The sequence below is a fragment of the Urtica dioica genome, chromosome 4 (genome assembly GCF_054948205.1).
Source record: "Urtica dioica subsp. dioica isolate 48M chromosome 4, U.dioica_male_clone48M_v1_H2, whole genome shotgun sequence".
Classification (NCBI taxonomy): Eukaryota; Viridiplantae; Streptophyta; class Magnoliopsida; order Rosales; family Urticaceae; genus Urtica; species Urtica dioica.
This window is the reverse complement of record NC_142759.1, coordinates 26,642,857-26,665,352: the sequence shown is the minus strand read 5'-3', so window position 1 is coordinate 26,665,352 and position 22,496 is coordinate 26,642,857. Positions and strand designations below refer to the sequence as shown.

General features: G+C 44.8%; 1 non-coding gene and 1 pseudogene across 1 annotated transcript; one reads left to right on the top strand and one right to left on the bottom strand.

Annotated features, from left to right (window-relative positions):
* Window positions 1-4,638: 4,638 nt before the first annotated feature.
* Window positions 4,639-20,010, top strand: LOC149401423 (uncharacterized; annotated as a pseudogene).
* On the bottom strand, window positions 5,128-5,231 carry LOC149401424 (small nucleolar RNA R71). The gene has a single exon (XR_016296865.1). It is a non-coding gene; the product is annotated as a small nucleolar RNA R71 (small nucleolar RNA).
* Window positions 20,011-22,496: the final 2,486 nt, after the last annotated feature.

The window sequence follows — 22,496 nt, the reverse complement described above, 5'->3', positions numbered from 1 at the left end:
TTGTTACTTTTGAGCTTATCGTGTGTTTCTCGTGTGATCTAAAGGTGAATGCGACGACTAGGTTCTTCGCTCATTACCATCAATAATGAAATCGAAAGAGCTTTTGGAAGAAATCGAGCGGAGGTTTAGACAACGCAACATGGAAGGAAACGGGAACAATGCGGCCCAAGATCGGCTGCCACAAGCTCGTCGTCGACTCGTTGAAGAAGATGAGGGAAAATCCATCCTCGAATATGGTCAACCGGTCTTCTTAGAGAACCGATCGGCAATCCGAATCCCAAAGGTGGAAGGGAACTAAAAACCTCGATTATTCACATGTTTCAAAACAACTAATTTGCCCGGAACCCATCCGAAGACCCGCAAGACGATATCAACATTTTTTTGCTGGTGTGCAACACTTTCAACATTCCTCACTTTTTGAAGGAAGCCGTTTGCCTCCTCATATTCCCGTTCTCAATCTAGGATAAGGAGGAAAATTTGTTAGGTTCACTCACTTGTAGGACTTTGTGCTCAAAGTTCGTCACTCATTTCTTCACCCACAAGAAGATGGCCCGGATAAAGAACGACATTAATAACTTCAACCAATTTGACGGCGAATCCTTATACGAAGCATGGGTGCTCATTAAGGACATGTTGTCCAAGTGTCCGAATCATGGAATGGACCAATGGGTAGAACTCCAAACCTTCTATAGCGATCTCATGTGTTCCACCCAAGATCGAGTCAACACCATGGCAGGTGGTTCGCTTCTCAAAAATACCAACACCGAGGTTGAGCTCCCCAAACCATTAACACTCGAGGTTGCCACCTCGCGAAGAGCTTCAAGGGAAAAAAAATCCAATGCGGTGGAGACATCATTGCATGACAAGTGTGGTTTGTGCTTGGGACTTCATCTGACCGACGAGTGTGCAGACATCGAAGAGTCTAAGTTTGTGGGGGAACTACAACTGTCCCACTTATCAAAACTTAGGAAACTATTATACGGGTGCGATGAATAATCACCCGAACCTCTCGTGAAAGAACCCCTAAAATCACATGGCTATGCAACCAGATCCACCTCAACAACACTAACCATACTCCACCTCAACAAAATTTTCATCAACAACAACAAGGGAACCACCACCACTACATCACCTCGATACAAAAGACCGAATCTTGAGGAGATCATAGAACGAATGGGAGCACCAAACAAGATGTTATGGCTATAATCCAAGTCACCTTCGAGAGCTACTTCTACAATGCAATCGGCACAATAGAGAAGTCTTGGGACTCAAACCGGTCAAATTAAGAAGTCTTTGAGCGCAAGACCACAAGGCTCACTCCAAGCAACACCGATCCCAACCCCCGACCACAATGTAACACCATTACCTTACGAAGTGGTAATGTAGTTGAAAACTCAACTAAGGTTCAAGAGAAAAAGAACAGAAAGGCGCACATGGAGGACTCCTCGCTGATGAATCAAGCTTCACCAACAATGTTTCCCATCGCTGCACCAAGCACCAAGGCTCTCGTTCCCTCAACGCCTCGAGAATGAAAATTTAGACAAGCAATTTAATAAATTTCTTGACATCTTCAAGTAACTCTACATCAGCATACGATTTTTCGATGTCGTGGCAAGTTCCTAAAAGATATCATAACTCACAAGAGGCGGATTGAAGATTGCGACACGATCGCTCTCATCGAGGAGTGTGTCTTTTTTATATTGGAGAATTTCACGTAGGGAGGGACCTTTGTGACTTGCCGTACACGAGTGACCCTCCAAATGGCGGATCGATCAATTAAGCATCCTCGGGGAAAGACTGAGGACATACTCGTCGAAGTCGATAAGTTCATTCTCATCACGGACTTTGTCATCCTCGACATGGAAGAGGATCAGAACATTTCAATCATGTTGGGGAGACCATTTTTAGAAACCGTTGGAGCCGTCATCGATGTGAAGAAAAGAGAGTTTTGTTGCAAGTGAACGGAGAAGAATGGAACTCTCGACATTCGGCCTATCACTGCCCAGCGCACCGCGCGTGGCGAAGACCTTAGAGAAAGACTAAGCTCTCGGCCTAATGCTCCTCCTACGGCTCCTACTAACTGGAATTTTCGCATTCCAAGGGTCAAACAAAAAGGCGACAAGTGACTCTTCTCGAACAGGGGGTTACTTTGACCACCGATCTCGACGTGGTCACCATGATCCGCAACCGTCGAAACAAATTGTGTGACCTCCAAGAATACGACATAGGCAACACCGGAGCCTACGGGATCATCGAGGAAAACTCATCGCCTTTCATGGCCCAAATATTGGTCGAGATCTACACGAGAAACTTCAAACTCCTAAACCTCACAACCTGTGACGGGAAAACATATTTCGCATGCCACGTCCAGCACTACGAGACCTGGATGACGATGCAAGGTCTGACTCCTTAGACCATGTGGCAGGCAATCTATCTCACACTAGATGAACACAATTTCGAGTGGTTCAAAAGCTTAAGACCAGGTAGCATCCAATCGTTCAAAGTCTTGAAGGATACATTCTCAGTACGCTTCGCTACGTCTATGGTCCAAAAGAAGACCAAGATGTATTTTTTATTTGTCTAGCAAGAGAATGACAAATTCAAAGATATCTTGTCCAATTCACTGAAGAATCGAATAAGGTTGATCGATTCAACGACAGTGATGCGATAGCCACAATCATTGAAGGCTTGCGCACTAACGCCTTCCTAAAGTCCGTCGTCGGTCGTGTCCATTCCACCATGGCCAAAGTTAATGACTCGAGTCAAGACTTTCATGGGAGTCGAATACTACCTCAACGGCCAAAAGAGCAACCACCAATGCTCTCGCCGCCGAGACAAGCCCAACCAATAGCAAGTCGACTCCTGAAAAAGACAAAACAAGGGAGGTCAGACTTCTAACAGTCAACCACCCATGCCTCAAAAACCGCGACTTTCAAAAACCTTCATGGGATACTACTCGTTCACAGCACTAATTACAACGTCGGATCGAATTCTGGCACTGGTGTGTGATAATTTCACCACCTCGGCTCCAATAAAAAAAGATCATGCGATTTGCGACCGGTCCAGATATTGTGAGTTCCACGAGGTCGTGGTCAGTGATAGGTGCGTTTATCACGTGTAAAACTCCTATGTCCCGAACCGAAAACCGACGAGTCCTCAAGTATTTTAATGGTTTTTAGTAGGTTTTTGAGTAATTTCAGGTTCAGAGGAGCATTAGAGCATCTACGATCAATTTCGTGGAAAGATGATGAGATTCGGAGTGAAAATGGTCAAAATTGAGAAGGGCAAGAAATTTGGCGAATACGCGCGCCGCGCGCCCTCCACCGCGCGCCGCGGGAGGACAGGATCCGAGACCGCGCGCCGCGGGCCTCTAGTCGCGCGCCGCGCATACTGGGAATCAAACAGCGAAATCCCACAGAGTCTTATGCGCGGAGCGCGCATAACCTGGAGCTGAGTCCGCGCGCCGCGCAGGGACTACCGCGCGCCTTCGGATTCCTGGAATAGGAAATTAGCGATTTTTGAGGATTCTTGACCCTTGGATTGAATTGGAAAGCTCAGATCACTCCGAAAAACACACACTCAGGGCTAAAAACACTTTTTGTTACCTAAGTTTGGTTTTAGTTTTTTTACTACTTTTGGCTGCACTTTTGTTTTGAGAGCTTTTGTTTTGGAGCGAAGTTGAGTCGACGATCCGACGAACGAGCAACCGTGAACTCCCGTTTTTAATAGTTTTTACTTTCTTTCCCTTACTCTCAATTACTGTTATTTCTCAATTAATTGATAGTTTCACTCTTCCTGTCATGAATTTCATAGTGTTTTTCTTAATTACGTTTATGTTGATTATTGTTTTGATTGTTATGTTGTTGACTATGGATTCCGTTAGAGGCTAGATTTCTAGCGGGGTTGCGATGTAGCCGGATTAAATTGGGTTAGGGGGTTTCGTTAGGGTGATATTATGCTGTGATTTGCTCAATTATTCATGCTTATGTGGATGTGTTCTTAATGCGTTCTTTGGATTGGCCATCTTTAGGATTGTTTTTAGGAGTTTTCTGTCACTCGAGAGAGGGCGAAAACTCATGCTCATAATCCATGCTTCGTTTTGTTCTTAGGTTGCTAGACGGCTTAAGCTTAATGTAATCGTTTGAATTCTCGTGTTTATTGCTCGTGATTGTTTTAATAGGATTAGAGGCCGAGAGGATATATAATCCGTCAATTGCGTAGGTTGCTAGATCACTCGAGAGAGGCTAGTAATATTCTAGGGAGAATGAGATTAGCGTGAATAGAGTAGGTCTAGTTGTTGGAACCCGAAACCCCCGAGTCTTAGCTTTCCGGTGAAGTCGTGACCCCCATTTTCTCTTATTTGAAGTTTCGTGTTAAATTTCTGTTGTTTTTAGTTATTTTTATTATAGTTAATTCTTGCACCTCCCACCTTAATACAGTGAAATCAATTTGCTTTAGGTTGTTTAACGTCGCTAGAGTATACGTCCACTTGCGTGCTAGTTATAAAAATATCGCAACAAGTTTTTGGCGCCGTTGCCGGGGACTTTTTACAATACCGTCGAAAAATAATCTGCTTGCCATTTGATTTCGTTACGCGTTTCCTAACTTGGCATGTCATTTTCTCTGTTTTGAAGGTGCATGCGGAGTGAGGGAACATCAAACCTCGTTCCACTAAATCTTGAGATCGAAAAATTCTGCAAGACAAACAGAAAACAATCAAAGGAACGAGCAATGGGAGATAGAGCGAACGAAGAGCCAAAGACCCTATTCCAATATGGGTTACCACCAGCCGACGCTGCGCAATCGGCAATCGCTCTCCCGGCTCTTGCGGGTAACCAGAATTTCGAGATCAAGACCGGCATAATTCACATGGTCCAAGCGAATCAATTCTCTGGATCACCTGCCGAAGACCCGCAAGACCATTTGACGAACTTCGTCGAGATCGCAAACACGTTCAAGCTCCATAACGTGTCCGACGAAGCCATCCTCCTCCGCCTCTTCCCGTTTTCACTACGGGACCGAGCCAAGACGTGGCTAAACTCCCTCCCGCCGGGTTCCATCACCTCGTGGGCCGACCTGCGCATCAAATTCATCTCAAAGTTCTTCCCGTTCGAGAAGATGCACAAGAGACGCAACGAGATCCATTCGTTTGCCCAATACGACGGGGAGTCTTTGTTTGAAGCATGGGGGCGCTTCAAGGAGTTAGAGAGGAGGTGCCCCAATCATGGCATCCAAGGGTGGATGATGGTGCAGATATTCTATGGCGGTCTCTCACCATCGTCTCGCACCCTAGTCAACACGGCCACTGGAGGGTCGTTCTTTCAGAAGACAGAGGAGGAAGCTCATAGCATTCTTGAGGAGCTGGCCTACAACAACGATCAATGCCCGTCCGAGCGGCGTATCTTGAAGAATATGCCAGTCACTCCCGAGATGGAGCTGATGAAGGCACTGGCAGCACAGGTGGCGGATCTCACAAAGTCAGTTCAGGGACAGAAAGCCTCCATTCAAGCCGTGCACACCCCTGAAGTCTGTTTCTGGTGCAACGGGCAGCACAATAGCGACGAGTGCGTGTATGGTGACAACGGCCAACAGGCCAACTTCATCAACAACAGGCCGCCCCAGAACAACTACAATCAAGGCCCAAGGAACAACTACCAGAATGGGGGGTGGAGAGGTCCCCAAAACAACATGCCTATGCAACCCGCGCCTCAAGCCCAGCCTCGTCCACAACAGAATCAGCCCCGACCACCGCCATACCAGCCTCCTCCATTTCGGGCGTACAAGGGCGAGACCAACTTAGAGGAGCTCATCGCCAACTTGGCCACGTCAACGACCGCCTTCATAAACTCCACCACCGAGTTTATGCACGAAACGAAGACGTCTCTCTCGAACCAATCGGCGCAGATCCGAAATCTTGAGACGCAAATGGGGCAACTGTCGACCGCAGTGAACTCACGACCTCGGGGAACGCTCCCGAGCAACACCAACATCAACCCCAGGTCACAGGTCAATGCCATCACACTCAGAAGCGGGCAAGTGATTGACAACTCCGACAAAAAGAAAGAGAGGGTGGAGAAAGACGAATCCCCCATGTCGCTGCCCCAAGCCACGCCACCTCCGGCGAGCGTTCCAGCTCCAACAAGCACGCCAAAACTACCGTTTCCTCAGAGGCAGAAAGAAGGGAAACTCGACCACCAATTCAGCAAGTTCCTCGAGGTATTCAAGCAACTTCAGATAAACATCCCGTTTGCTGACGCTCTTGAGAAGATGCCGACGTACGCCAAGTTCTTGAAGGACATCCTCTCGAAAAAGAGGAAAATAGAGGACTGCAGCACGATCACTCTCACCGAAGAGTGCTCCGCCATCATTCAGAGGAAGTTGCCGGTGAAGATGAAGGATCCAGGTAGTTTCACCGTCCCGTGTGCCATCGGGAACACCTTCTTCGAGCGAGCGCTATGCGACCTGGGCGCGAGCATCAACTTGATGCCGTACTCTATATTCAAGAAGCTCGGCATCGGAGAGGTGAGACCGACCCGAATCACGCTCCAAATGGCGGACAGGTCCATCGTATACCCGCGAGGAGTGATCGAGGATCTCTTGGTCAAAGTCGACAAGTTAATCTTCCCCGCCGATTTCGTGGTGCTTGACATGGAGGAAGACCGCGACGTCCCAATCATCCTAGGGCGGCCATTCCTCGCCACCGGAGGAGCTCTCATCGACGTTCAGAAAGGAGAGCTAAAATTGAGGGTGCAAAACGAAGAAGTGGTGTTCAACGTATTCCACGCCATAAAATACCCGCGGGCTAGCGATGATGTCTTCCGAATCAACGTTTGTAATTCCATCATCACCGACTTCTCTCACCGATCCGAGGACCCTCTCGAGGTAAGTTTGCTAAACTCTATTGATTTCACTAACGAGTTTGATGAATGTGAAGCTTTAGAGCACGTGGAGTACATGAACGCAGCCATGCCATACCGACGCAACTTGATCGAGAGTTTGGGGGAGAGCCAACCTCGAGTGCCACCGTCCATTCAACAACCCCCAAAGCTCGAGCTAAAAGAATTACCGGCTCATCTCCGCTACGCATACCTAGGCGCCGATTCGACCCTTCCGGTGATCATCTCGAATCACCTCACCAAGGGAGAAGAAGAAAGGCTGCTCGTGGCGCTACGCAAGCACAAGGGAGCGATCGGGTGGACACTCTCGGACATTAAAGGGATCAGCCCCTCCTATTGCGTTCATCGCATACTCTTGGAGGACGGGCATCGACCCTCGGTGGAGCACCAAAGACGCCTCAATCCGGCGATGAAGGAGGTCGTCAGGAAGGAGATCCTGAAATGGCTCGACGTCGGGGTCATCTACCCGATCTCCGACAGTGCATGGGTAAGTCCGGTGCAATGCGTTCCGAAGAAAGGCGGAATGACGGTGGTGAGAAACGACAACAACGAGCTCATTTCCACTCGGACGATGACCGGGTACAGAATCTGCATGGACTACCGCAAGCTCAACAACGCCACGCGCAAAGACCACTTCCCACTTCCCTTCATCGATCAGATGCTCGACCGTCTCGCAGGGCACAGGTATTATTGTTTTCTCGATGGATATTCAGGTTATAACCAGATCACGATCGCGCCAGAGGATCAGGAGAAGACCACCTTTACATGCCCTTATGGCACTTTCGCCTTCAAGCGAATGCCGTTTGGGCTATGTAACGCACCAGCCACGTTCCAAAGATGCATGATGGCCATCTTCTCCGACATGGTGGAGAAAACAATTGAGGTTTTTATGGACGATTTTTCCGTATTTGGCCCTACATTTGATCAATGCTTGGAGAATTTGTCTCAGGTGCTTAACAGGTGTGAAGAAACTAACCTCGTGCTTAACTGGGAGAAGTGCCATTTCATGGTACAAGAAGGCATCGTGCTAGGCCACAGAGTCTCGAAAGACGGGTTAGAGGTGGACCGGGCGAAAATCTCCACAATCGAGAAGCTACCACCGCCAACTTCGGTCAAGGGAGTGAGAAGCTTCCTGGGGCATGCCGGCTTCTATAGGCGCTTCATCAAAGACTTCTCCAAAATCACGAAGCCGTTGTGTGGGTTGCTCGAGAAAGATGTCAAATTCTCCTTCACCAACGAATGCCTAGAAGCCTTCACAGCCCTCAAGCACAAGTTGAGCACGCGCCGATCATCACCGCGCCGGATTGGAGTATCCCATTCGAGATCATGAGTGACGCGAGCGATCACACGGTGGGTGCGGTTCTTGGGCAACGCAAAGACAAGGCTTTCCGTGCAATCTATTATGCAAGCCGAACTCTTAACGCTGCCCAACTGAACTACACAATGACGGAAAAAGAGTTATTGGCCGTGGTCTTCGCCTTCGACAAATTCCGGCCATACGTCATCGGCAATAAAGTGATCGTCTACACCGACCACGCCGCGATTGGATATCTCATGGACAAGAAGGATGCCAAACCCCGCTTAATCCATTGGGTCCTTCTCCTCCAAGAGTTCGACATCGAGGTCAAAGACAAGAAGGGCACAGAGAACCTCGTGGCTGATCACTTATCAAGATTGGAGACTCTCGAGCACGTTCCAGACAAGACGACACTCATCAACGATGACTTCCCCGACGAAAAGCTTTTGGCCGTCCATCAGGCCATCCTCCCATGGTATGCCGACATCGTGAATTACCTCGTAGGCAAGGTGGTGCCTACCGACCTCAAGACGTACCAGAAGCGGAAATTTCTTTCGGAGGTCCGGAGATATTACTGGGAGGAGCCGATTCTCTATCGGCAGTGTGCAGACCTGATTGTGAGGAGGTGTGTTCCCGAGGATGAGATGGAGTCGGTCCTGCGACATTGCCATGGCCTCGAATGCGGAGGTCACTGTTGGAATCGATCTAGGGTTTAAGAAAAAGTTTAACGCTTCGTAAAGCGGCGGAATTTTAAAAAATTTCTTTTTAAGTAAAACTAGTTTTTACTAACCTAGACAAGAGCATGTACATGTAAATAAAAACTAATATGAGCTATTAAAGTTACTAACCTTTCTTGAAGCTTGAACCTTGTAGAAGCTTTTGGAAAGTTGCAACACTCGTCTCCCCTCGCAGCACGTCTCTCTTTCTTTCCTCGGCACCTCGAGCAACCACGAAAGTTTCTATCACTAAATCACTCGAAAATAAGGAATCAGTGAGTGGGCACTTTTAAACACTACGACTTGAGAACGAGTCTCGAAGTCGCAGAGCTAAACACTAGGTCGAGTGAGGACCTAGGTGCCAAGAAATAATCGAAAATAAACTAGAGAGAGAGAGAGATGATTTTCGGCCAAAGTTCTAGAGAGAGAGTCTCTCAAATCTCTTAAACTTGGATGAATCAAATGAGAAGAATGAGGCTCCTATTTATAGGAGAGGTCTCACCTTCAATAAGGTAGTTTCTTCTTCTATAAAATGAGCCAATTTCCTCTTTCTTTTCCTTGAGAAGCTCGGCCAAAATAGACTTCATTAAGTCTTGGAATAGTTTCCTATTTTGTTCCATGCCTTGCCTTGTCTCTCTCTTGGCCGAATTCCATATAGCATCCTCATGCAAATTTGTTTCCTCTTTTTCTTTTGGCAAGTATCTTGATACATTTATGCACAAAATATTCTCTCTTGGTTGGGTATGTTGGGCGCCTATGTCCTTCTAGAATGGGCTTCTAGAAGCTTTTCCATTTGTTCATGACAACATGAAAAAGGCCCAATAAGAATTTTCAATAAAATTCTTATGAAATGAAATTAATTCACAAGGCCCAATGATCAAGTCATGGCCGAGTGAAACATGTCATAAAATGACCTTGTCAAAAATTTATTGACATTCATTTCATCGTTTGTCTCAAAAGACAAAAATACCCTTTTCACTATTTTCGTTCTTGTTTTGACTTAGCTTCCAGTTTAACTATTCCTATCGATGTGATTCGTGACAGTGACCTCATGGACCCAAATGAACAAAGCTTTAGCTAAACACTTGGACTCAAAAGTTCACAAACCTTTTCCAAGTTTAGCTTAATGCCAACTGACTCCACTAAAGAGCTGACACTGAAAATCTCTCGGTTCAAATGAATTTATTTTCTACTCAAGAATTCGACCTAATTATGATGAGCGGATCCACTGAATATTATCTATGTTTACCCTTCATGAATGTCATCAGCCAGTCGGGATTTACTAAATTCCCATTTTACCCTTCTAGCTGTTATTTCCTCAACTCCTTTGTCGCTTGTGAATAAGTTAGAAACAATGTATTGACGAGGAGCTAACAAGTCACATTGTTTCATCCAAAAGAGTCAGGACTCAATTTGGACACTGGCCAGTTCATTTATTCACACTCCAAGGGACAAAGCATGAGGTGACATACATTGCATTTCAGCAATCTTGTACATGAATTCCATATCTATGAGAACTTCACAAAGTTACTCATGACAGACTCACAACTTAGTACTTCACCAATAGGCCTTGTTCGGAATCACATAGTGAGTCCGAACTTTGACTTTCTCAAATGAGAATACTAAGGTGTGAAATGGCATGTCTCATTTCAGGATTAAGGTAAGCATGATGCAATTCATACATAGTGACTTCGAGACATAAGAGGTTAAATGGTTTGTTCTTATATTGTCTCTAGAAGTGCACTGGTCAATTCAGTATCTTCGGAAGATACCTAGAAGAACTATAGAGTCCCAAACTCTCAATGCCTCATAACCAGACATCATAGATTCTTCTAACAATCATACTGAGGTCAATAGTCCTTTGACCCTAACATTGCGAATATATCGTTTTAAGCAAACTACGAAGAGTTTGTTCATGCAAATCTACATTTGTCTCTTCGTAAGTTGTTAAGTTTGTTTATGGACTAAAAGACTATGGTTTTATCATAAAGCTTCAGACAAGGAAGATTGAATGAACGTTTCAACTTTATTAATGAATGAATAGGCAATTACAAGCAAGAGTCTTCATGAGACTTTATTACATCAAATGTTCAAAATAAAGACTACAACTCTTCTTGTGGGCACCATTGACAACAAACTCCCACTTGACTCAAAGAAGGTGTGTGTAGTCCTTCATGCCTAATCCCTCACGATGTTGGTCGAAGACCTTGTTCGCTAGGGCCTTGGTGAATGGATCTGCGAGGTTGTCCACCGTTGAGATCTTCTTCACTTCCACGTCTCCGCGCTGCACGATCTCTCGAATCAAATGGTATTTCCTCTCTATATGCTTAGAGCGCTTATGGCTTCTAGGTTCCTTTGAGTTAGCGACAGCCCCACTATTATCACAATAAAGGGTCATGGGCTCGTCGACGTTTGGAACAATTTCCAAATACTTAAGGAACTTTCTAAGCCATACAGCCTCTTTGGATGCTTCACAAGCAGCCACATATTCTGCTTCCATTGTGGAGTCAGCAATGCAAGATTGCTTAATACTTCTCCACACAACAGCTCCACCATTAAGGATGAACACAGATCCCGAAGTGGATTTCCTGGAATCCTTATCCGCTTGAAAATCGGAGTCGGTATATCCCGTCATAGTCAGGTCAGTACCTGAGTATGTAAGCATCAAGTTCCTAGTTCTTCGAAGATACTTAAGAACATGCTTAACAGCAATCCAGTGCTCGGGTCCAGGGTTGGATTGGAAACGGCTAACTACGCCAACGGCGAAACAGATGTCAGGTCTAGTGCAAAGCATAGCATACATAAGGCTTCCTACGGCAGAGGCGTAAGGAATTTTCCTCATGTCTTCAATCTCTTGTGCAGTCTTGGGAGACTGGTCCTTAGAGAGTGAAACTCCATGCCTAAAGGGTGTTTGACCCCTCTTGCAGTCTTGCATCGAGAAGCGATCCATCACCTTATCAATATAAGATGCTTGAGAGAGCGACAAGGTCCGGTTTTTCCTATCTCGAAAGATTTGGATCCCCAGAATGTACGCGGCTTCTCCTAGATCCTTCATGTCGAATTGCTTTGCTAGCCAGACCTTAACCTCAGATAACTTACCCACGTCATTACCAATGAGTAGTATATCATCGACATATAGTACCAGAAACACAACTTTGCCTTCGTGTATTAACTTGTAAACACAAGGCTCATCTATCGACTGTTCAAAGCCGAAGCTCTTTACAGTTTCATCGAATCTAATATTCCATGACCTAGATGCTTGCTTTAGTCCATAAATGGATTTAAGCAACTCACAAACCTTGGTCTCTTGACCTTTATCCACGAAACCGTCTGGTTGAGCCATGTAAATGCGCTCGTCAAGATTGCCATTCAGAAAGGCTGTCTTGACATCCATTTGCCAGATCTCATAGTCGAGAGTTGCAGCTATGGATAGGAGTATGCGGATGGATTTAAGCATCGCGACTGGCGAGAAGGTTTCTTCATAGTCAATCCCTTCTTGTTGGGTATAACCCTTCGCCACAAGTCGTGCTTTGAACGTCTCGACGTTCCCATCAGGACCCCTTTTCTTCTTGTATATCCACTTACACCCTACGGGTTTAATCCCTTCAGGAAGGTCTACAAGTTTCCAGACTTTGTTGACATACATCGAGTGCATTTCAACTTTCATGGCGTCAAGCCAAAGGTTTGATTCAGAACAAGCCATTGCTTGGCTATAGGAAACAGGGTCATCCATGTCAGAGACGGCTACAAGAGAGTCTCCATAAGACATGTACCTGTCACGCTTTTGAACAGCCCTCCCACTACGTCGAAGTACTACTTGACGAGATTCTGTTGAGTTAGGTTGTGTTTCAGTTGGGGTAAGAACAGTTCTTACAGATGAGGTAGAAGCTTCCTCACCCAACTTTTCTTCAAGCACAATTTTGCTTCTAGGTTTCGCATCCTTCATAAAGTCCTCCTCAAGGAAACGAGCATTCGTGCTAACGAAAGTCTTATCGTCCTCGGGACTATAGAAAGTAAAACCTTTGGTTTCCTTCGGATATCCTACAAACAGGCACAATTCTGACCTACTAGCCAACTTGCTACTCTTTTGCCTCAGCACGTGTGCAGGGCAACCCCAAATTCGGATGCGGCCAAGATTCACTTTACGGCCAGTCCATCGTTCATAAGGAGTACCAGGAACCGTCTTGGACGGAACTTGGTTCAGAATGTAGGCGGCTGTTTCGAGGGCATATCCCCAAAAGGAAAGCGGGAGTGATGAGTAACTCATCATTGATCTAACCATCTCCATAAGAGTTCGGTTTCTTCTCTCTGACACTCCGTTTTGTTGAGGTGTGCCAGGTGCGGTAAGCTGAGAAGCGATACCTTCTTCTTTAAGAAAGTCATCGAACTCTCCAGACATATACTCACCACCTCGATCAGATCGAAGGGTTTTGATCACTTTGCCAGTTTGCTTTTCCACTAAAGCCCTAAAGACCTTAAATACGTTAAAGGTCTCGGATTTGTGTTTAAGCAAATAGACAAACCCATATCTTGAGTAATCATCAGTGAAGGTAACGAAGTATTCGTATCCTCCACGTGCCTGTTGGTTGAGCGGACCACATACATCAGAATGTATTAGTTCCAGCAACTCAGTGGCTCTTCGACCCTTATCGGAGAAAGGGCGCTTAGTCATTTTTCCTTCTATGCAGGATTCACAAGTAGGTAGTGAACCTATTGCAGAGGCTTGGAGTGGACCATCCCTAACAAGTCTCTTAATCCTATCTAGACTGATATGACCAAGTCTTAAGTGCCAGAGGTATGATTCATTTTGTTAGATCGGAGGATTCAGAAAGTTTGATCCTCTTTGACTCCCTAATTAGATCGTTATCTATTTCGGTGTCTAAAAGAGAAGGTTGAGTGGGATAGATGTAAAAAAGACCATTCTTCATACATGCATTAGTGACGAAAGAATTAGAAAAAGAAATACGAATTCCATTCTTTATAAACTTTAAATAATAATCTTGCTCGAAAAGTTGAGCAACAGATACTAGGTTTTTCCCAAAGGAAGGAACATAATAAACATTATTCAAATTTAAAGTTCGATCTTCAAAAGATAGCGTCACGGATCCCACAGCCTTCGCAGACACCACGCTCTCATCACCCCACTTGAAGCAGAAGTCGCCATCCTCTAAGCTTTTGCTTTTCCTAAAACCAGTCAAGGAGCAGCAAATATGGTTAGTAGCAGCGGAGTCAATAATCCACGATGATACATTATCAGCTACTAAACAGGCTTCAGTAACAAGTACAATACCTTTTGCTTTGGTTTTGAGGTAGGCAGGACAGTTCCTACGCCAGTGACCAGGCTCGTTGCAGTGGTGGCACTTGTCTTTAGACTTGTCCACCTTCGGAGCCTTTGGCGCCTTCTTCTTCGTTTGAACCTTAGGTTGGTTCTTCTTCTCGGCGTTGCGAGGTCTCTTCTTAGATCCAGAGGTGGAGGCAGTAGTATGTACTTCTCCTTGAGCCCTCTTTTTCTTAGTGAGTACCTCAGCGGTTTGAAGTTCCTTCATGAGCTCGGTAACAGTGTACTCTAGCTTGTTCATGGAATAATTCAATTTGAAGGTATCAAAGGTTTCGGGGAGAGTTTCCAAGATCATATCTATTTTAGTCTCCCCATCAATCTCAGATCCAAGAATCTCCATCTCGTTGAGATAGCTAATGATCAGCATCATATGATCTCTAACGGGAGTTCCAGCCTTCATACGACAGTTCATGAATTGTCGGACCGCTTGTTGCCTAGCTTGACGTCCTTGCCCTCCAAACATCTCATGGAGATTGTAGAGCATATCGGTGGCAGTTTCATAATCACGATGTTGTTGTTGCAACACATTGTTCATCGATGCCAAAATGTAGCATCTCGCAATCTCATCGGATCGAAGCCAGGCTGCCAGGACGTCTTTCTCCTCTTGCGTCGAATCATCATTCGTTTGAGGACAGGGGGTGGTGAGAACCCATTTGTGCTTGTCGACAGTAAGGATTATGTCGAGGTTACGTTTCCAGTCGACGTAATTGTCGCCTTCGAGTTTATTCGAGGAAAGAATTGTAGAGAGAGGGTTGAGAGACATATTGCCTATATAAGTTGAAACAAGTTTATGATTAGTCTTTGGTTTAGGATTTAAGTTTTATTAAGACTTTTATAAAATCCAAAGGTGTTATAAACCAAACGATAATTTACTCCCTCAGGAGAAGGCCGCAAAAAATCTCCATTTATAAGTAAATGACACATCATTAATGCTAAGCCAAGATGTCAATACATCTTTTTGACTAGCCACCTTGTAAATTGGTTTGATCACTCACATCCTTTCGCAGAGCCTTAAGGAAGGATACTAGGGATTGAGCCTAAGTGTGCAACCAACCACTTAGTCCAAAAGATCAGCTTTGAAAAACAATCCCCCAAGGGGAGGCCTTGCCATCATTGCATCACTCTCGGACGTAGCTCATTGAGCAATGATCGAAGCAATAACGCCTTGGAGTACTCACATTTAAGTGAGGGTCGCAAGAGCGGCTCTTAGTCCCACGTTATTGCATCTTTCATTAGTGTTGGGGATCGTGGGTTACAAACAACAAGTATAACCCTCCCACTTAGTTTTTGGAGTTGGTTCATCGACTCTTTTAAGTTCGGAAACAAATTTCCTAGTTAGAGAGTGACAGAGCGGACAACTAGAAGAGAATCCTAGATCGACATGTTCAGAGCAGTATTAGTGCATAAAGGCACAAGGTACATACTCGATCTTTTCCTATTTTCTATTTCGGGAAAGTGCGTGAGGGAAGTGTGAACTTCAACTCACTCGAACACTTGAAAGTTTGAGATTACACATCTTTTTATTTTTCGGCTTGTCTACAAGGAGACCTCCCACTCAAATTTTCAAGAGCATATAGATTTTGAACATATGTGATATAGATATAGTTTTGAAAACATTTTGAAAACTTATTTGATTTGGATGACAAAATATTTTCAAGTTTGAAAGTGAAAACGGTTTTTCAAAATTCAAACTAGTTTTGTAAAAAAAATTCAATTTCAATTAATCTTTCAAAAATCAAAACTTTTAATCTTTACACATCATGTTTATAATCATATGAAAAACATTTTTTTTTTTTTTTTGCTCAAGAAAATTTTCTCATTAGAGTTCTATACTCATGGTAGTGGGGTTTGAAAATCCGGATTTCTAAAAAACTGGAGTTTCGGACAGCCGCGTACCTCGGAGTAAAATCGCCATATCTGGCGGCTCCGATGTCCTTTTGAGCCGAAACCGGTGGCATTGGACAGAGGACAGACAGAGCTTTAATTTGATTCAAGAATCATTAAATTTCGATTTCTGAGCAGAGAGTTATGCCGCTTTTAATGCGGGTTTACATTCCAGCTCGAAGAAAAAGAAATAAATTAAAGCTTCGTCCTTTTAGGTGCGAAAAAGAATCGAGTGTAACGGAACGTTTTAAGATATTGTTTAAAGCTTTTATTTGTGTTTTATTAGCAGGGTAATAACATAGAATAAAAGAAATAACAACATGCATAAAACGATTCAAGTAAATAAACGAAACTAGCAAGAAAATAAAACTAGTCACAAAATTTACTCGAAAATTCTCAAACCTTTAAAACACGTTTTTCAATATAAAAAATTAAAAACTTTTAGAACTGATTCTAATGTGTTTTAACATCATCCCAAACTCATAGAAAAGCAACATGGTTTTTAATTTAAAGGCATGAGCAATAAATTAAAAAAAAATCTAAGATTACAATTCTAACTTGTCACAAAATTAGTAAACTTTCGAAAACGATTTTCAAGCTCATAATTTAAAAACATGCACATGCATTCCTTTGACCATAGCTCTGATATCATTTGTTGGAATCGATCTAGGGTTTAAGAAAAAGTTTAACGCTTCGTAAAGCGGAGGAATTTTAAAAATTTTCTTTTTAAGTAAAACTAGTTTTTACTAACCTAGACAAGAGCATGTACATGTAAATAAAAACTAATATGAGCTATTAAAGTTACTAACCTTTCTTGAAGCTTGAACCTTGTAGAAGCTTTTGGAAAGTTGCAACGCTCGTCTCCCCTCGCAGCACGTCTCTCTCTCTTTCCTCGGCACCTCGAGCAACCACGAAAGTTTCTATCACTAAATCACTCGAAAAGAAGGAATCAGTGAGTGGGCACTTTTAAACACTACGACTTGAGAACAAGTCTCGAAGTCGCAGAGCTAAACACTAGGTCGAGTGAGGACCTAGGTGCCAAGAAATAATCGAAAATAAACTAGAGAGAGAGAGAGAGGATTTTCGGCCAAAGTTCTAGAGAGAGAGTCTCTCAAATCTCTTAAACTTGGATGAATCAAATGAGAAGAATGAGGCTCCTATTTATAGGAGAGGTCTCACCTTCAATAAGCTAGTTTCCTCTTCTATAAAATGAGCCAATTTCCTCTTTCTTTTCCTTGAGAAGCTCGGCCAAAATAGACTTCATTAAGTCTTGGAATAGTTTCCTATTTTGTTCCATGCATTGCCTTGTCTCTCTCTTGGCCGAATTCCATATAGCATCCTCATGCAAATTTGTTTCCTCTTTTTCTTTTGGCAAGTATCTTGATACATTTATGCACAAAATATTCTCTCTTGGTTGGGTATGTTGGGCGCCTATGTCCTTCTAGAATGGGCTTCTAGAAGCTTTTCCATTTGTTCATGACAACATGAAAAAGGCCCAATAAGAATTTTCAATAAAATTCTTATGAAATGAAATTAATTCACAAGGCCCAATGATCAAGTCATGGCCGAGTGAAACATGTCATAAAATGACCTTGTCAAAAATTTATTGACATTCATTTCATCGTTTGTCTCAAAAGACAAAAATACCCTTTTCACTATTTTCGTTCTTGTTTTGACTTAGCTTCCAGTTTAACTATTCCTATCGATGTGATTCGTGACAGTGACCTCATGGACCCAAATGAACAAAGCTTTAGCTAAACACTTGGACTCAAAAGTTCACAAACCTTTTCCAAGTTTAGCTTAATGCCAACTGACTCCACTAAAGAGCTGACACTGAAAATCTCTCGGTTCAAATGAATTTATTTTCTACTCAAGAATTCGACCTAATTATGATGAGCGGATCCACTGAATATTATCTATGTTTACCCTTCATGAATGTCATCAGCCAGTCGGGATTTACTAAATTCCCATTTTACCCTTCTAGCTGTTATTTCCTCAACTCCTTTGTCGCTTGTGAATAAGTTAGAAACAATGTATTGACGAGGAGCTAACAAGTCACATTGTTTCATCCAAAAGAGTCAGGACTCAATTTGGACACTGGCCAGTTCATTTATTCACACTCCAAGGAACAAAGCATGAGGTGACATACATTGCATTTCAGCTATCTTGTACATGAATTCCATATCTATGAGAACTTCACAAAGTTACTCATGACAGACTCACAACTTAGTACTTCACCAATAGGCCTTGTTCGGAATCACATAGTGAGTCCGAACTTTGACTTTCTCAAATGAGAATACTAAGGTGTGAAATGGCATGTCTCATTTCAGGATTAAGGTAAGCATGATGCAATTCATACATAGTGACTTCGAGACATAAGAGGTTAAATGGTTTGTTCTTATATTGTCTCTAGAAGTGCACTGGTCAATTCAGTATCTTCGGAAGATACCTAGAAGAACTATAGAGTCCCAAACTCTCAATGCCTCATAACCAGACATCATAGATTCTTCTAACAATCATACTGAGGTCAATAGTCCTTTGACCCTAAGATTGCGAATATATCGTTTTAAGCAAACTACGAAGAGTTTGTTCATGCAAATCTACATTTGTCTCTTCGTAAGTTGTTAAGTTTGTTTATGGACTAAAAGACTATGGTTTTATCATAAAGCTTCAGACAAGGAAGATTGAATGAACGTTTCAACTTTATTAATGAATGAATAGGCAATTACAAGCAAGAGTCTTCATGAGACTTTATTACATCAAATGTTCAAAATAAAGACTACAACTCTTCTTGTGGGCACCATTGACAACAGTCACTTCGGTCCGAACCGCACGGCAGCGAAAGTCCTTCAAAGCGGCTTCTATTGGCCAACGCTCTTCAAAGACAGCCGAGACTTCATCATTGCTTGTGACCGGTGCCAACGAACGGGTAATATTTCTAACCGAAATAAGATGCCACTCACTAACATTTTGGAAATAGAACCGTTCGACGTTTGGGGTATAGATTTTATGGGCCCATTTCCGTCTTCCTACGGAAACAAGTACATTCTCTTGGCGGTGGATTACGTATCCAAGTGGGTCGAGGCCAAAGCTACTCCGACAAGCGACGGGAAGGTGGTCTTAAAGTTCTTAAAGACTATCTTCACCCGATTCGGCACACCACGAGCCATCATCAGCGATGGGGGAGCACATTTCTGTAACCGGCAGTTCGACGCACTCCTCGCCAAATACAGCGTCACACACCGGAAAACATTGGCATACCACCCTCAAGCCAACGGACAAGCGGAGGTCTCTAACCGGGAAATTAAGCAAATCCTGGAAAAGACGGTGGGAAGTTCTCTAAAAGACTGGGCCGCCAATCTCGATGACGCACTATGGGCTTACCGCACAGCCTACAAGACGCCAATTGGTATGTCCCCGTACCACCTCATTTACGGAAAAGCATGTCATTTGCCAGTCGAGCTAGAGCACAGGGCACTCTGGGCGATGAAGAAGCTGAACTTCGACTATAAAGCTTCGGGGCAATAACGACTTCTCCAACTCAACGCCCTTGATGAGCTCAGACGCGACGCCTACGAGAATGCCAAAATCTACAAGGAAAAAACGAAAGCTTGGCACGACAAGCACATAATTCGGAAAGAGCTCATTCCGGGTCAACGAGTCCTCCTCTACAACTCACGACTGAAGCTCTTTCCCGGAAAGTTGAAGTCGAGGTGGTCCGGGCCATTCGAGATCGATCAAGTTTACCCTCATGGTTGGGTTGAATTGAAGAACCAACGAGGCGAAAAATTCAAGGTTAACGGACAGAGGGTTAAGCCTTATTTTGGAGGCGTATTCGAAAGTGAAAAGGCGGTCACTCACTTCACCGAAATTCCATGAAGAAAACACGGTACCCCGTCAAGCTATTGACGTTAACTAAAGCGCTAATCGGGAGGCAACCCGACTTTCTTTCGTCGCATTTTCATATTTTTTTTTTCACTTATTTGATTGAACTCAGTTTTGTTGTGATTTTTATTTGTGTGTTTAGTTTTCCAGTAAAAAAAAAAAAAAAAAAAAAAGAGGCGCGCGCCGCGGGGTACACACTGAGCGGCGCGCAGACGGGACTTTCGGCTTTTCCAAATCACAGAGTCTTATGCGCGCTCCGCGCGAAAGCCGAATAACGGTCTTATGCGCGCTCCAACATGCGCGGCGCGCGAAACGAGAATTTTTTTCGCCAAAGTCACAGAGTAATATGAGCGCTCCGCGCGTATGTCAAGACCCAGGTCTGCGCGGCGCGTAGAACAAGGCGCGCGGCGCGCGGATCCGCGTAAGTTGTTTAAATAACGCATTTTGGCATTTTTTTTTTCAAAAAAATCTTTTCTCAACCCCAAATTCTCTCGAACCCTAACCCCACCCTCTTCAAAATCCGACCCTAATCATCATACAACCACGGATTACACTCATCTCAACTCTTGTCTTCGATTCATTACTTACATTTGAGTGAGTTTTGTTAATTTTTGGGTGTTTCTCGTTCCTCCATCCTATCAAATCAAGGTATGACTCTCTAACTCGATTTCGTTTGTGTTAGGGTGATGATTTCGTGCTATTAGAGAGTAAATTCGATAATGTGGTTGTAGGAATGGGTTAGATACTCTTCATGACTCACGTTTTCATCATAAAATTGGCATGCACTCTAGGTGTTCGATGAAATACCCGAACGAACGTACAAGTGAAAAAATTGAAAAATTTACGTACGATTACGGGTCAATACGTATGGGGGCTAATTGTGAACATGTTTGGGGGATAAAAAAGGGTAATGGGCGTTCATCATAATATCATCGACTCATTTTCCGTCGTGTTTTGCAGATGCAACGAGCTTCGACATCGAGAGTCAACCCCAAACGTGTCCGACGATCGGGAGCGTCGTTGCCTCGGCCATCGACGCTATTGGAGGGTGCCGGCGAGGTTTGGGACGCCATATCAAAGAAGGGACTCATCGCTGAGCGGGTACTTGCACCAAATCAACTGTGCGGGAATATGCTGGCACAAATCCGGGGTTTACACTGGGAGAAACTATGCAACATCGAGACGCCGGCATCACCGAAGTTGGTGCGCGAGTTCTACGCCAATCTCTCCGTCACGGAGGGAAACTTTGTCAAGGTGCGCAATGTGGTCGTCAACATCTCCGCACCGGCGCTCAACGACTATCTCGGGATTCCAGAACCCGAGAATGATGACTACGCCGACATGTGCCTGTATCCTCAATGGGAGGAGTGGATTCGCATCCTCGCCCACCCCGGAGCCACCTACAAGACGAAAGTGGTGCATGGCCAGGTCGTTCCGAGCCACCTCCCGATATCGAGCTTGAACCGTTACGCAAAGGCGTGGCAGCACTTCATCTGCGCCACGATCCTTCCTAACTTGCGGGAGCACACAGTGGATCTCCAACGCCTGGCTTTATTGGTGTGCATCGTCACCGGGAGAGGCGTCAACATCGAGAAAATCTTGAAAGAGAGATTCGTTTTCTGTGCAAATCGTGACACCGATGTCACGCTCGGCAATGGGGGGCTCATCACACAGCTCTACCTCAACGAGGGACTGCGAATCCCGGCCTCCAAGACGCGAGAAAAATTGGGGGACCCAATCGACGACCGAAAGATCATGAGCCTAAAGCAGTGGAAGCACGGGGCCGCACATCCGGACGGGCGCGGGTTCATCGACATTCCCGAGCAGTACCAAGGCATCCCGGGAGCCCCCATCTTAGACGCCCCCGATGACGTTCCACCCCCGGTCGAGACCAACGACGCGCCTGCCACCGGTTTCAACGACGCACCCACCTCCGGCTATAACGAAGTGTTAGCCATGATGAACCGGTTCGACCACCACTTGGGTCGAATCGACCGGAGCATCGACACACTGGGCCAGCGCTATAACGCCATGGGGAGCTTCCTCACCGACTTCGGCCAATGGCAGCGCGACAGAGACGAGTTCCACCAAAACGTCTACAACACGTGGACGTCGCAGCAAAGCTTCTCCGTCTCTCAAGCCGGAGCACATCATGACGCCCCGATCTACCCGGCATACCCACAGCACCTCATGGCACCATACCCGGCATATCCTCCGTGGGAGCCCAACCTCTACGCCCCCCGCGATCCCGACGGGGACGATGACCATGGCCGCGACGAGTAGGGGCGCTCGACCACCCCCGCAAAGGTACGTCCCTCCACCCCTGTTTTTGCATCGATACATTGAGGACAATGTAGGTTTTGAGTTTGGGGGGGTTTGTTTGTTTTGCGGGGGTGCTTTTCTCTGTATACTAGTAGATAAATTTTTGGTTTTCATTTTTTTTTTAGGATAATTGGTAGAAATTGGTGTTTTGACTGCTT